Source organism: Podarcis vaucheri (assembly GCF_965113315.1).
Source record: "Podarcis vaucheri genome assembly, chromosome: 3".
Classification (NCBI taxonomy): Eukaryota; Metazoa; Chordata; class Lepidosauria; order Squamata; family Lacertidae; genus Podarcis; species Podarcis vaucheri.
The window spans coordinates 75,447,372-75,459,830 of record NC_138761.1 but is presented as its reverse complement, the minus strand read 5'-3'; positions in this window follow the sequence as shown (position 1 = coordinate 75,459,830).

The following is a 12,459-nucleotide window of genomic DNA, read 5'->3' as shown; positions in this document are numbered from 1 at the left end:
GCTAAAGCCGGGGCTCACGAGGCTCAGGCACCGCCCACTCCGTCTTCTCTGCTCTACTCCCTCCGCCTTTCACTCTTGATCTTTCTGCGACGAGAGGAAGGGAGGGCGGAAGAACGCAAAGTTTCAGGGCAGCCCGACGCTCTCCCCTATTTCAGCTGCTTGGCGAACCGGAAGTGACGACAGCCAACGGCTCCTCTCTTGAGGCTTCGGCAAATGGCGTCACGCAAAGGCGCGCGTCGGATGGGCCGCTTGCTTTTGCCGAGTTCTCCCTGCAGGGGGCGGTAGATTCCAAGAGAGTGAAGGGCTCCGCATTGCCAACGAGATGGCGGCTATTATGAAGAACCGCAGTTTAGCATAAATACAGGGTTGCTTCTGCTAGGCCTTGCTTCTAGTGTTGGCGCCAACTCCAAACTCTCCACAGCCTGTGTAACTTTAACACAAAGGTGGGCAACCGTGTGTATTGAGAGCCACATGCACTGAGGGTGATCTGTAGTGGGCAATTGATGATGCGCTGGTGATGGGCATACAGGTGAAAAGTGTTTTTCAAGGGAGAAATCCTTAAACTTCTGCACACAATCATAAAGTCATAGGATTGTAGAATTGGAAGGGACCAATCTCAACTCTTTATTATTTAGCCATTCTTAAACTGGGCCAATAGATTCTGTGCAAGGTTTCAGTAAGTTCAAACAAATAGTGTTCATTCGTATAAAAATAATTGCCTTCCTGCCACAGCCAAAACTCCCCCCCCCCCTTCTTGCCTACATTGGGAGTGTTAAATAGCTACTTGTTGAGCACAAGCCAGTTGAGTAGGAATACTTTACTTCAATGGATAAAATTAGTTGACACAGCCAGATTCTCTTATTTAATTTAGATTTTTCATTGACATTATTTTTTATTGACTTCTATACCATGCCAGGCTAACAGTTGTATTAGTATTGTTTGAAAGCATAATTCATGTCAACAGATACTGCAAAGCTTGGAGAGCCAATCTAATAGATCTTCTGAGAAGATAAAAAGACCATTGGAAGAATGTCACCTCCAGCATTTTTGCAGCAACAAGTATGTACTTTTACCCATATGTGATTCCAATAGAAGGATATTTGCATTGCTTTGAACATGCCAGATATAATTATAAACTCAAGGTGAGGTTCTGTGAAGCTTGGGTGGAACGAAATTCATTTGAAAACTGGACAGACTGGTTCCAAATACAATAAATGAGGCATAAGCTCATTTATACTATAGCAGGTAGGCCGAGTAAATAAAAGGGAGGCATCTAAAAGATGGGAATGCACTGAAAATAACAGTATGCCACAGCAGAGACCAGAAGTTGCTTTAGATCTTCAAACTGAAGATTAGGTAGGATTGCAGCATAGAAGTCAATGTCAAAATGAGGCTGGAAATAACCCATTAGTCTATGTATCCAATGTGGTCAGATATAGTGGACAGCAGCAACATGAAAATAAGGGCTAGGTACTCTGGCTTGGATTCTACAAAAAGTTCAGTGATAATTTTACATTCCTTCCCCCCAAAGAGCCTGTCTGGCAGGTTAGGTGGGTGGGTCTCCTGACTTTGCAGAGAGACTTTTCACATAGCTTCAACAGGGAGGATGTGACAAGAAACTTTAATTCCATGAGGAAAATTAAGTTATTTTGGAATCCAAGCTATTGCATCCCATTGAAATGAATGGGTATTGTGACAAGCGCTTGTACAAATTGAACCTTGAGGCAGGCCTATTTTGTATGGCACAATGCTGAAAATCATAGTTGCAAAGTCCTATGTTCCACCAAAAGAGTGGGCCACCTATCCATCAGCGCCCAGCTACCACACTCTTCCACCCTCATGCTAAATCAGCCTCTACAATGCACAACACTGCTTATTAGAAGCAGAGATGAGATGCAGTGTAGAAAGGTGCTTGAAGAGGAAACAGCTATAAATGGCTCCAGCATTGGTGCTCAGGTATATTCCAAGTTCCGGTCAAGATTGCCTTGATGCCCTTGAGCTACACTCCAACTAAGGCTTGGTCCCAGAGAACTTACTCTCAGTGCTGAGGTTCAGGTCCTAGGTAGCATGTGATTAGAAAGAAAATAGTGTATTTGATCAGGCACAGATTTCTCTCACCAGTGTGTCATCACACCAAGTCACCACACAAATGGGATGAGATGAAAGGCTCTCAGGTCATGGCTGTGGCTTCCAAAGAAGTCCCATGGCTCCTCATTTTAGAACTTAAGTGTTGCATTTAATAATTGAAGGAAAATCAATTGTGCATATAGATTAGCTATTTGGAGAGAAGGGAAAGAAAAAGAGAGTGCAGAGAAAGGGTCAAGCAGGGGGGAAGAGGGAGAGAGAGTGCCAAAGTGTTGGTACGGGGGGATCATTCAGTTTGTAGCTTGAATGTTAATTCTTTAAGTGCTAAAGTCCAATACTTGAAAGCCACGAGAGAGGTGGGTGGAAGTGCTGCTTAGCAACCAGTCAGAGAGGTGTGATGTTTGATGAGTTATCATATGCCCTAATTGGTTGTGTAGATCTGTATGTTTGCTTGAATGCCTCCCTGATATGTACAAGGCCTGAAGTAAGTAAGACAAAATCTTTCTGTTTCTTTCTCCTCAAATTATAGCCTCTATGAGTATGCAGAACACATATTCCTCACCACTGAGCTAATAACACATAGAGTCATATTTTGAAGACAGAACCAATCTAGATTAAAGTGTTCCACACCTCTTTGCTAAATCTCGCCAAATCAAAATTAAAGAGCAAAGCAAATAAACAAAGCAAACTTTGCCACAGCTGACAAGGAGGGCAGCAGCCTGCAAGAGCCCCAAACAGGCCGGAGCCTGTGGCAGATGGTGACGGGCAGCAGCATGTCAGAAAACAGGTGCAGGATTAGCACCTGGTATGGGTGTGCTAAGGCTGACACCAGTCACCAGAGCATCTTGTTTGGTCTTTTTAAATTAGTGTTCAGTCAGGCTACAGCAGACTCAGCAAAGCCATGGTTGAGCCAGCACCACCCGGCACTTCACTTAGCATGTTATCCAGCACAACATGAGGAAAGGGGCTCATCCCAAATGACTGTCAGTGCATACCAGGTAATTTAAGCTTGTGCAATTAAAGTGGATTAAACTGTTCTGTCGCCCTGGCGCATCAAATCTACTTTTTAAAAAGAAGCACATTTTTTGCAGTTAGGAAAGTGTCAATTGACAAGGGGGGGTATAAACACCTAGCAAGCAAATCAGGACGAATGCTCATTATTGTAGAACCACTCCATAAACCAGAACAAATGCTTAGTAAAAAAAACCCCACAGAGATATAATCTAACATCTGTACAAGCATTCCACAAGCAAAACTGGATGAATGCTCAATAAATAGGTGGTTTGGGAGAGAACCTAAAAGGAAATTTTCCTTACTGTTGCCCATTAAGCTTATGGTAGCAGGCAGGCAGGCACAGAGAGACCAGGTAGGCAGGGGAGGGGGAGAAATCTGGGTGAGGCCATGCTGGCTCTAGGCAAGGGCGAACAAAGGCTAACCGACACCAGGGGTGGAGGAAACCACCAGCTGCGCACACGTGCTGCTACGTACAGCGCATGCGAGCGACACCGCGCATGTGTTGTACATAGCAGTTTTCTGCCGGCGCCACCCGAACACCGTATGGACGGTGGCGGGATCCTCTGCTCGTGGTGGCAGTGGGATCCTCTGACTATGGCTGTAGCGGTGATGGAGAGATCCCACTGCCAACCGTACAGTGCTCAGGCGGTGCTGGCAGCAAACCGCTATGTACAGTGCGTGTGCAGCGTCGCTACGTACATCGCATGCTTGTGGGACCATGCATGCGTTGTATGCAGCAATTTGCCGCCAGCGCTGCTCAAACGCCGTACGGATGGTGGCAAGATCCTCTGCTTGCAGCTGCAGCCGTGAACAAAGGATCCTCTACGTGCGGCTGCAGCGGCACGATGGCTGCTTGTGCCACCATGCCTGGGGGCGGCGGAGCAAGCACCCCACGGGGTGCCTTCTTGTCACACACCCCAGACATGGCACCCGGGGCGCACCGCCCCCTGCCCCCCTTGCAACGCCACTGGCTCAAGGAGAAAGTGGGGCAGAAGCAGTGGCGGAGCTGCCATGGCAGAATGGGGGTTCCTGGATGGCCCTTTGGGCAGCACATCCTTAAGCCTGGCAGCCCTCCTAGTCAACATATTCCCCCTTATTTCTCCAGAACTGCTAGAGATTTAATTATTCCATTTAAATAAATAAAACGAATCTGGGCCACGTAATGTCCTAACTGGGCAGCAAACAGCATTTCTAGAATCTGGGCAGAACTCAGTTAAAAGGACTGTATTGCAATTTTTCATAGGGTTTCAAAAGATCATTACAGTACTGAGCTCCCCCCACCCCCAACACTGTCTCTGGAGAACCATATCCATGAAAGTATAAACACAGAAAAAAAGTTATAGTTGTAATAACTTAAAAACTTTTATTGTATTGTATTTACTTTGGCTTAGAGAAACTAATTGTGGCTGGTGTATTATGCTGCATTTTTTATGCTAGAACGTTAGCTTTAATGATATGATTGTTTTATTGAGCTGTTTTTAAATGTTACCTGTTGCCTTTTATTGTCACATTTTATGGGAAGAATTGTATTCTTGAAAGGCAGTATAGATGTTTATTAAACAAATAAGTATCACAAAGATTGAAGCCACCTTTCGTGGCTTTTTGACTTAGCAATATTTCGAGAAAAGCCCTGCAATTGCAACGCCATCTTCATCAAAATTCAAACGTTCTGCAAATAAATACAAACTAAAAATAGTAAAAATATTGTTCAGGGTTTTTTATACCCCTAGTAACCTTGTACTAATTTGAATATTCACTATTGCATGAATTTAGGGACCAACCTCATTTTAGAAAAAGCAGGTAGCACTTTCTTCAGTATACTGATACAATGTTGCAGAAGTAGGGCCTTTCCAGATTGGGATTTTTGTGGCTGTTTTCTGTAATAATGTCTTGACACAATAATAGTGCAGTGGTGGAAGATTTATTTTGCAATGATAGTGTGTTGGTGGTGCTTTTGTTTTTTCTGCAATGCTTCCACATTATTGCTGTCTGGAGTGGCTATAGTGCAGCAAAAGCAGGACAAAAATAAATCACCATTCGTTGTATAAAAGTTTCAGGATTTCAGAAGGAATCATAGAATTGTAGAGTTGCAAGGGACCCAAGGGTCATCTAGTCCAAACCCCTGCAGTGCAGGCATCCCTGCTAAAGCATCCATGACAGGTGGCCATCCATTTTGAAGTTATGGTATATGCACAGGTTGGAAATGGAGCAGTCTCAAAACATTTCCAGGCACAAAAGGTAGTGAAAGTAGGATTATGTGTGGCAGCTGCAATACCAACATGAGCACAATGAATCATGAATGCCCATTAGAAAGGCCCTTCCAGATTTCCTATCTTAAAATATTACACTGTTGCAACCATACCTTGTCACCACCAGGTGTCAGGGTGTTTCTGTCACTTCCACATGTCCTCCCACATTGTAAAAACTAGTTGACCAAGTTCTATGACTATTAAAAATAAATGTTACTGTGTTCAGTCGAACAGTTCTTTGGTATGTAAAAACATATTCATATTAAATAACTTCCACTTTGTATTTCCCTCCCTATTTCTCCTCCATCAAAGGCTCAGTGCTGTAGAATAATGGCCCCCACTTGTTTAGACATTCAAGAGTAACACAAAGTATCATTTTCAGATCAGTGGTGGGGAACCAGATGTTGTTGTTTCAATTTATTATCCACCCTTCACCCAGAGCAGATTACAACAATTTAAAATTCAATATCATGTGGGATTACATCTGCCACCATGCCTGACAATTAGCCATGCTGGCCGGGACTGATGGGACCTGAAGTCTACCAGTATTCGGAGAGTCACAGGATCTGCATGCTTAGTATAGATTAATCCACAATTTGTTTGTTGGTGGGAATGAGAATAAAAGTACTAGCCCATGTCTGATTCAGTCTGAAACTGCTAGTGAAAATTTACTATAGATACTCCAGCAAGATTGCAAATCTGAACACATTTACAGTGGTACCTCAGGTTACATACGCTTCAGGTTACAGATTCAGCTAACCCAGAAATAGTGCTTCAGGTTAAGAACATTGCTTCAGGATGAGAACAGAAATTGTGCTCCGGCAGCGCGGCAGCAGCAGGAGGCCCCATTAGCTAAAGTGGTGCTTCAGGTTAAGAACAGTTTCAGGTTAAGTACAGACCTCCGGAACGAATTAAGTACTTAACCCGAGGTACCACTGTACTAGAATGTAAGTCCTGTTGAATGCATTGGGACACTTTAGCAATCATACGTAGTATTGCTCTCTTTAAGTTTAATGACCATGGTCACTTCCAGATGACCTGTTTATTTAACATCCATTCCAGTGATAGTGAGGAAATTGTGACATCAGCTGTTACTGAGCATTCATTCTGAGGGATATACAGCCTTGTGTCAAACTATGGCCCCACAATTTCCAGTGCATTTTTTTGTCACCAATAATGGACAGCATGGCCGGGCAGTGGCACTAACGTGACCTTCTGACTTATTGGGAAGGAGAGGAATGAGGTGGTAGAGAGATTGGCATGGTGCAAATGTACTGACAGAGCCAGCCTGGTGCTCCTGTTGGCGTGTTTGCACCACACTGACCTCCCCACTGCCTTCCTGGTTAGCAGTGACTCAATTGTCAGGAGGTCAAGGGAGTACTGTTGACTAGCTATCAGCTACTGCCTGTTGCTTTCCTTACTGCAAAAGTATGCTGTTGTTTTAATGTTTTAAAACAGTTTGGAAACACCCAATAATAATACTTTGAAAAAACACAGAGATCTATCTTCAAAGAAAAGCCCACACAGAAGTTTCATGTTGTTGTTTTTATTATAATAAACTATGTTTTAAACTCATGTTTGAGTTACTTATTAAATGATTTAGTGATGAAAGTCTAACTCCAAGTGTATAGAAAGGGGAAAGAGAGAGCCTTGTAAACATGACTGGATCTTAAAAAGTGGTTGCAACTTAAAACACCCACCACTAAAAGCAAGCTCTTTGAGCAAGTTACATTCTCCCAAACCAGTGATTTTAGGAGGGGTGTTAGTTTTTCTGGAACTATTTCAAAATACGTTGCTTGGGAAATGTATTCTGTATTTTCGTTTCCTGCCAAGCAGTTTCCTAGGATGAAAGAATGGTCTTTTCAGATGGCAAGGTTGATGGGCCAGTCCTTGCATGCAGCAAGGTTTGTTTTCCAGTAGAGGGAGGAACACGCAGCAAGTTCTTTTCCCTGTACCTGGGCATCTCTACTTGGGTGAAGAATCAGCACACTGGGATAGGTGTGAACAGTTAGCTCTCGATGGAGGTTGTTCCTAGGAACCCTTCCCTAGGCTCTACCGCCAAGTGAATCTTATAAAGCAAGATGCATACAGTGGTACCTTGGGTTAAGAACTTAATTCGTTCCGGAGGTCTGTTCTTAACCTGAAACTGTTCTTAACCTGAGGTACCACTTTAGCTAATGGGGCCTCCCGCTGCTGTCGCGCCGTCGTGCGATTTCTGTTCTCATCCTGAAGCAAAGTTCTTAACCCGAGGTACTATTTCTGGGTTAGCAGAGTCTGTAACCTGAAGCGTCTGTAACCCGAGGTACCACTGTACTTAGATAAGCTCACAGGCACAGTTTCCAGCTTTAAAAAAATGAGGAGCTTCTGTTGTGCTTCTGTTGAGAGTCATTTCACATTATGACACAGTTGCAAAAACATTGCAGTATTGTTGCTTAAGTGCTACATTTTCTATGAGTTAGGAAGGAATGTTAATACTGTGTCAATTATTTGAAACTGGAACTGATCCTACATGTCCATGCTTTTTAAAAGTAATAAACAAACAAATCATTGCTGCAGTTGTGGGAAACATCCTTACTAATGATGTTATGTTTCATCTTTGATCCCACATATTTTTAATTGCATTGAAAACACTACTGAACTAGCTGCACAAGAGGACATTAAGTTAGTAAACAACTTAATGATTTGGAGCAGTCAGGACTTGCAGTTTCTGGTTAAGAGCAACTACTACTACTCCAAACAGTTGCTAGAGCCTTGGCGGATACACGGTTGCAAGCTACCCTGTTTTCAAAGTTTGTGTGGGCTTTGCTGGGGCTCTGATGCCTGCAGTGATGGGGGGGGGTGGAACTGCTTGTTAGTGCAGTGGCCTTTGGGTACTACTGATCAGTGTAGCAGTTTTGTGTCATACTCTTACACTGCAGTCCTTTACATGCCTACTCAGAAGTAGGTGCCATTAAGTTTAAAGCAATTCATGCCCAGGTAAGTGTGTCTGAATTACAGTTTTGTTTTGTTTTACACATTCTCAGAAATATGCTATACAGAGCAATCTCATACTTACCAACTCAGAAGTCCCAGCAAGTGAAATGCAGTTTACTCCCAAATGGATGGATCTGTCAATTTCAGTTCTCTCGGTTTCTTCTTTTTCCAATCTTCAATTCAGCCCTCCATATTTCTGCAGCAATTTGCATTTAAAAAATTATTCAAGAAAATACAGCAGCATTTGTGCACATTTCTCCCAATAAACACCTTTTTGTGTTCAGGTTTTACATTTATGCAAGCAATTCTCCCTACTGCAATGCACTTTTGTTTGATATTTCCAGTAATGTGTTCATTTTAATAGCCTTTCCCTATATATTCATTTTTGTAAACAGTGTTTGGTTGGAGAATGCCATTGCAAAATTGAATAATTATGAATTTCAAAGGATGACTGTGGTTTGGTTCACATATTGGTTCCAAAAAATGTATTACAGTGGTACCTAGGGTTACATACGCTTCAGGTTACAGACTCTGCTAACCCAGAAATAGTACCTCAGGTTAAGAACTTTGCTTCAGGATGAGAACAGAAATCGTGCTCTGGCAGCGCGGCGGCAGCAGGAGGCCCCATTAACTAAAGTAGTGCTTCAGGTTAAGAACAGTTTCAGGTTAAGAACGGACCTCCAGAATGAATTAAGTTCTTAACCTGAGGTACCACTGTATTTAGATTCATATATATATATATATATACAGAAGCCATCGAGATAGAGAAACACCCTCACAACATGAACAAGCGTGACGACACGTCCCGCCTGCCAGACATCTGGAAATTAGCCCTCCCCACAAAAACCGACACCAGAACCAGAGGCACACAGAACGCCGTCACCAATCAACCACACCAGACCCAAACCCAGACCCTCTCCACAGACATATTACAGACTCCATCCAGTAGCCAAACTATAGTGGCACCTCCGGATGCTGCACCCCCCTGCAATCCCTACACAGATCTGGCTGGCACAAGGCACAAAACCATAGCTCGCCCCTATACACGAAGCCAAGCCAGAGCACAACTAAATGCAGCACAGCCATCTTCTCAGAAAAACTCTTCACAAGCTCAAGAGGTCAAGACACGAAAGCTTTAGCAACTAATCTACACTTAATGACCCACCCAGTGATATTCAGAATATCACTCATGAAATCACCCAAGATATCCCTCAAGTAATTAAGGAACAAAAGAAGAAAAGGCACACTAATCTAGGAACTTCCTCTCTGCCCAGAACGTTGGAGGCTATACACCACACCCCTCAACAGTATTTATAGGAACTCAAACACCAAACTCTGCTCTGTTCCAGTAACAAGAAGCCGAAAGCACCAGCCTGAAGATGACGAGTGAGACCTCGTCGAAACGTCGCACAGACACCCCGACTCTTACACGGGAAGACACCCGAAGACACCAAAACCTGCATATATATACAGTGTGTATATATATATATATATATATATATATATATATATATATATATGAATATATTCATTTTCGCAGCAAAAAAAGTTTATTATATTGTAGCTTAAACTAAATGTTGATGAAATCCTCATATCTTCACAATTATTAAAGGTGCCAGAGCCCTACCCTCTTTTTCATCTGGCTATCCTATTCAGTATCCACACATATACCCCAAAATTGTAACTCTGTGTATTTTAGATGGTCTACACCTACCTACACCATGCTGGCCACATGACCCGGAAGCTGTACGCCAGCTCCCTCGGCCAATAAAGCGAGATGAGCACTGCAACCCCAGAGTCGGCCATGACTGGACCTAATGGTCAGGGGTCCCTTTATCTTTACCTGTATATATTGGTTCAAATCATTTTGCATGTAGCATTCATGTATTTTCACACATTTTCCCCCTCATTTAATATGAATTTGCTGACTTTTGATAGGTCTCCATTGCAAAATATTGATGATGATTGGCTTGCCCTAAAGAACCCCATTTATTGTTGCCATACCTTGAGTCGCTAAAATCGTAACGTATGGATGAATGTTCCGGTTTGCCTTTTCAGATCAGAATCATTGGTTTCTTGTCCAAATGACTGTCTCTTTTAAGTGCTTATTCAGCCACTGTGAATTCCACTTGGTAATATATGCACAGATCCAGTCACTCCCAAAGGCACCTTGCTGGCTTGCAGGCAGAGAGTGAGATGGGTGAAGGGACAGAAAGGGTTGGGTGAGCAGGTGGGGGAATGGAATGAGGAGCACAACAGGTGCAAACTCACCCACTGCCTTGAAGCATTTAAAAGGACAAGTCAGGATCTTGTGAGGGCCTGGCAACCTCCCCCTGATGCAATCCTAATTACATAGATCCACACATATATTTATACTCTTGCTGATAAACTATAACAGAGCGCTTTCATTTTAAATGATTGATAATCTCAATATCCCCTGTTAAATTTGCTCATATAAGTAAGTGGTACTGAACTCAGAGGGGTTTGCTTCTGAATCAATATGTTTATGCTTGTCTGTGATCCAGTTGCAACGCTAGTTGTTTCTACGCAGAAGCAAGTTCTATTGAATTCATGGGCCTTGCTCCCAGATAAGTGGGGTTAGGATTGCAGCCTAGGCCTGTGTACACACTGTTCTTTTAAAGCACATTCAAAGCACATTTACTCCCTCAAAGAATTCTGGGTATCGTAGTTTACACCTCACTACAGACAGAGTTACAATTTCCAGGAGCCCTTAACAAATGACGATGTGTTTTGAATGTGCTTTAAAAGTATAGTGGGTATACAGGGTAAGTCTATCATTTATTAATCCCTTAACATATGAATGTTATGGATAAGAGCAAGTATTTCTCACATTTCACTGAAAAGTATCCCATGTTTCCCCAGCAGTGGTAACTTACTGCTCTAATTTCGGTAACATTTATATGGCCAGATGGTTCCATAACAGTCTTCAGTCGAAGCTTGCTTCAGATACAGTAAAACCTGTTTTACTGCAATAGTAAAAACAAAAATTGCTAGTGTTTTTCAACTGACTTTCATTCAGCCACGCCTAACACCCTTTGGCCCAAAATATTTGCTGTGTTAGTATGCTTCTTCCCTTTCATTTAATTTTAATGCACTGGTAAAAAACAAAATATTCAATTGACCATCAGTCTGGTAGAAAGTGTGTACTGTATTTCAACACGTACTTAATATAGATCTTTCCTAATGACAACTTATTTCCTAATGACAGCAATGAAGAAATCACTATTAAATTGTATGTTGTTTTTCTTTTAAAAATTCCAGATTCAGTGGTGGTATGCTGTAAATCACCTGTCTTTGACAGATTTGCAACCCTTTTTTCTCATAGCTCAATTATAATTTTTATATGAAAGCATGTAGGAACATAATGAAGCAGCTGAGTTTCTGCTGACATATGTAGCTCAGGAGATTCATGTCTGAATCCATTTGTCTTACGGCTTTCCAGTTTGACAGATAGAAACTGTATTCACCTCTCTGAGTTAATCGATTGCAAGACATTGGAAAGAGGGACCATCTGCTAACTTCTGTGGCAGGGATGGGGAACCTCAGGTCTGGGGGGGAGGGGGAATCCAGCCCTCCATGCCTCTGTCTGGCCCTCAGGACTCTCTCCAGGCTGAAAACCTTCTGAAGTACCAGCCCTGCTTTGCACCCTCCTTGAGAAAAGGAGAAATGTGAAGAAATAGATGCTGCTGATTAGGCAGCTGGGAGCTGCTGAAGTTGGCTTCTACTACAGCTATCCAGAGTCTTCTGTGCACATAATACTTGTTTACGGGTGGTGTGAACTGGGCTTAGAATGTCAAACCCACTCACTGTCTCTGAAGTCTGAGTCATAACATGAAGGTACAAGCAGCAAAGGACAGAATGGAGGCTTGTATCCAATAGTCATTAATTTTTTTACTTTTAATTATTATTTTCCTGTTTATTATATTGTTAAATTGCTTTGATGGTGATGATGGAAAGATGCAGTTTCACAAACTGGGTAGGCAAATGAGTAGTAGACGGGAAGCAGAAGGGGTTCACATTTCCTGTTTTTCCACATCTTTTTCATGCCCCAAATAGTTTTTTTTAAAAAAAAGATACTCCACCCACAACCTTTAAAGAATGACGTCACAATGTCTGC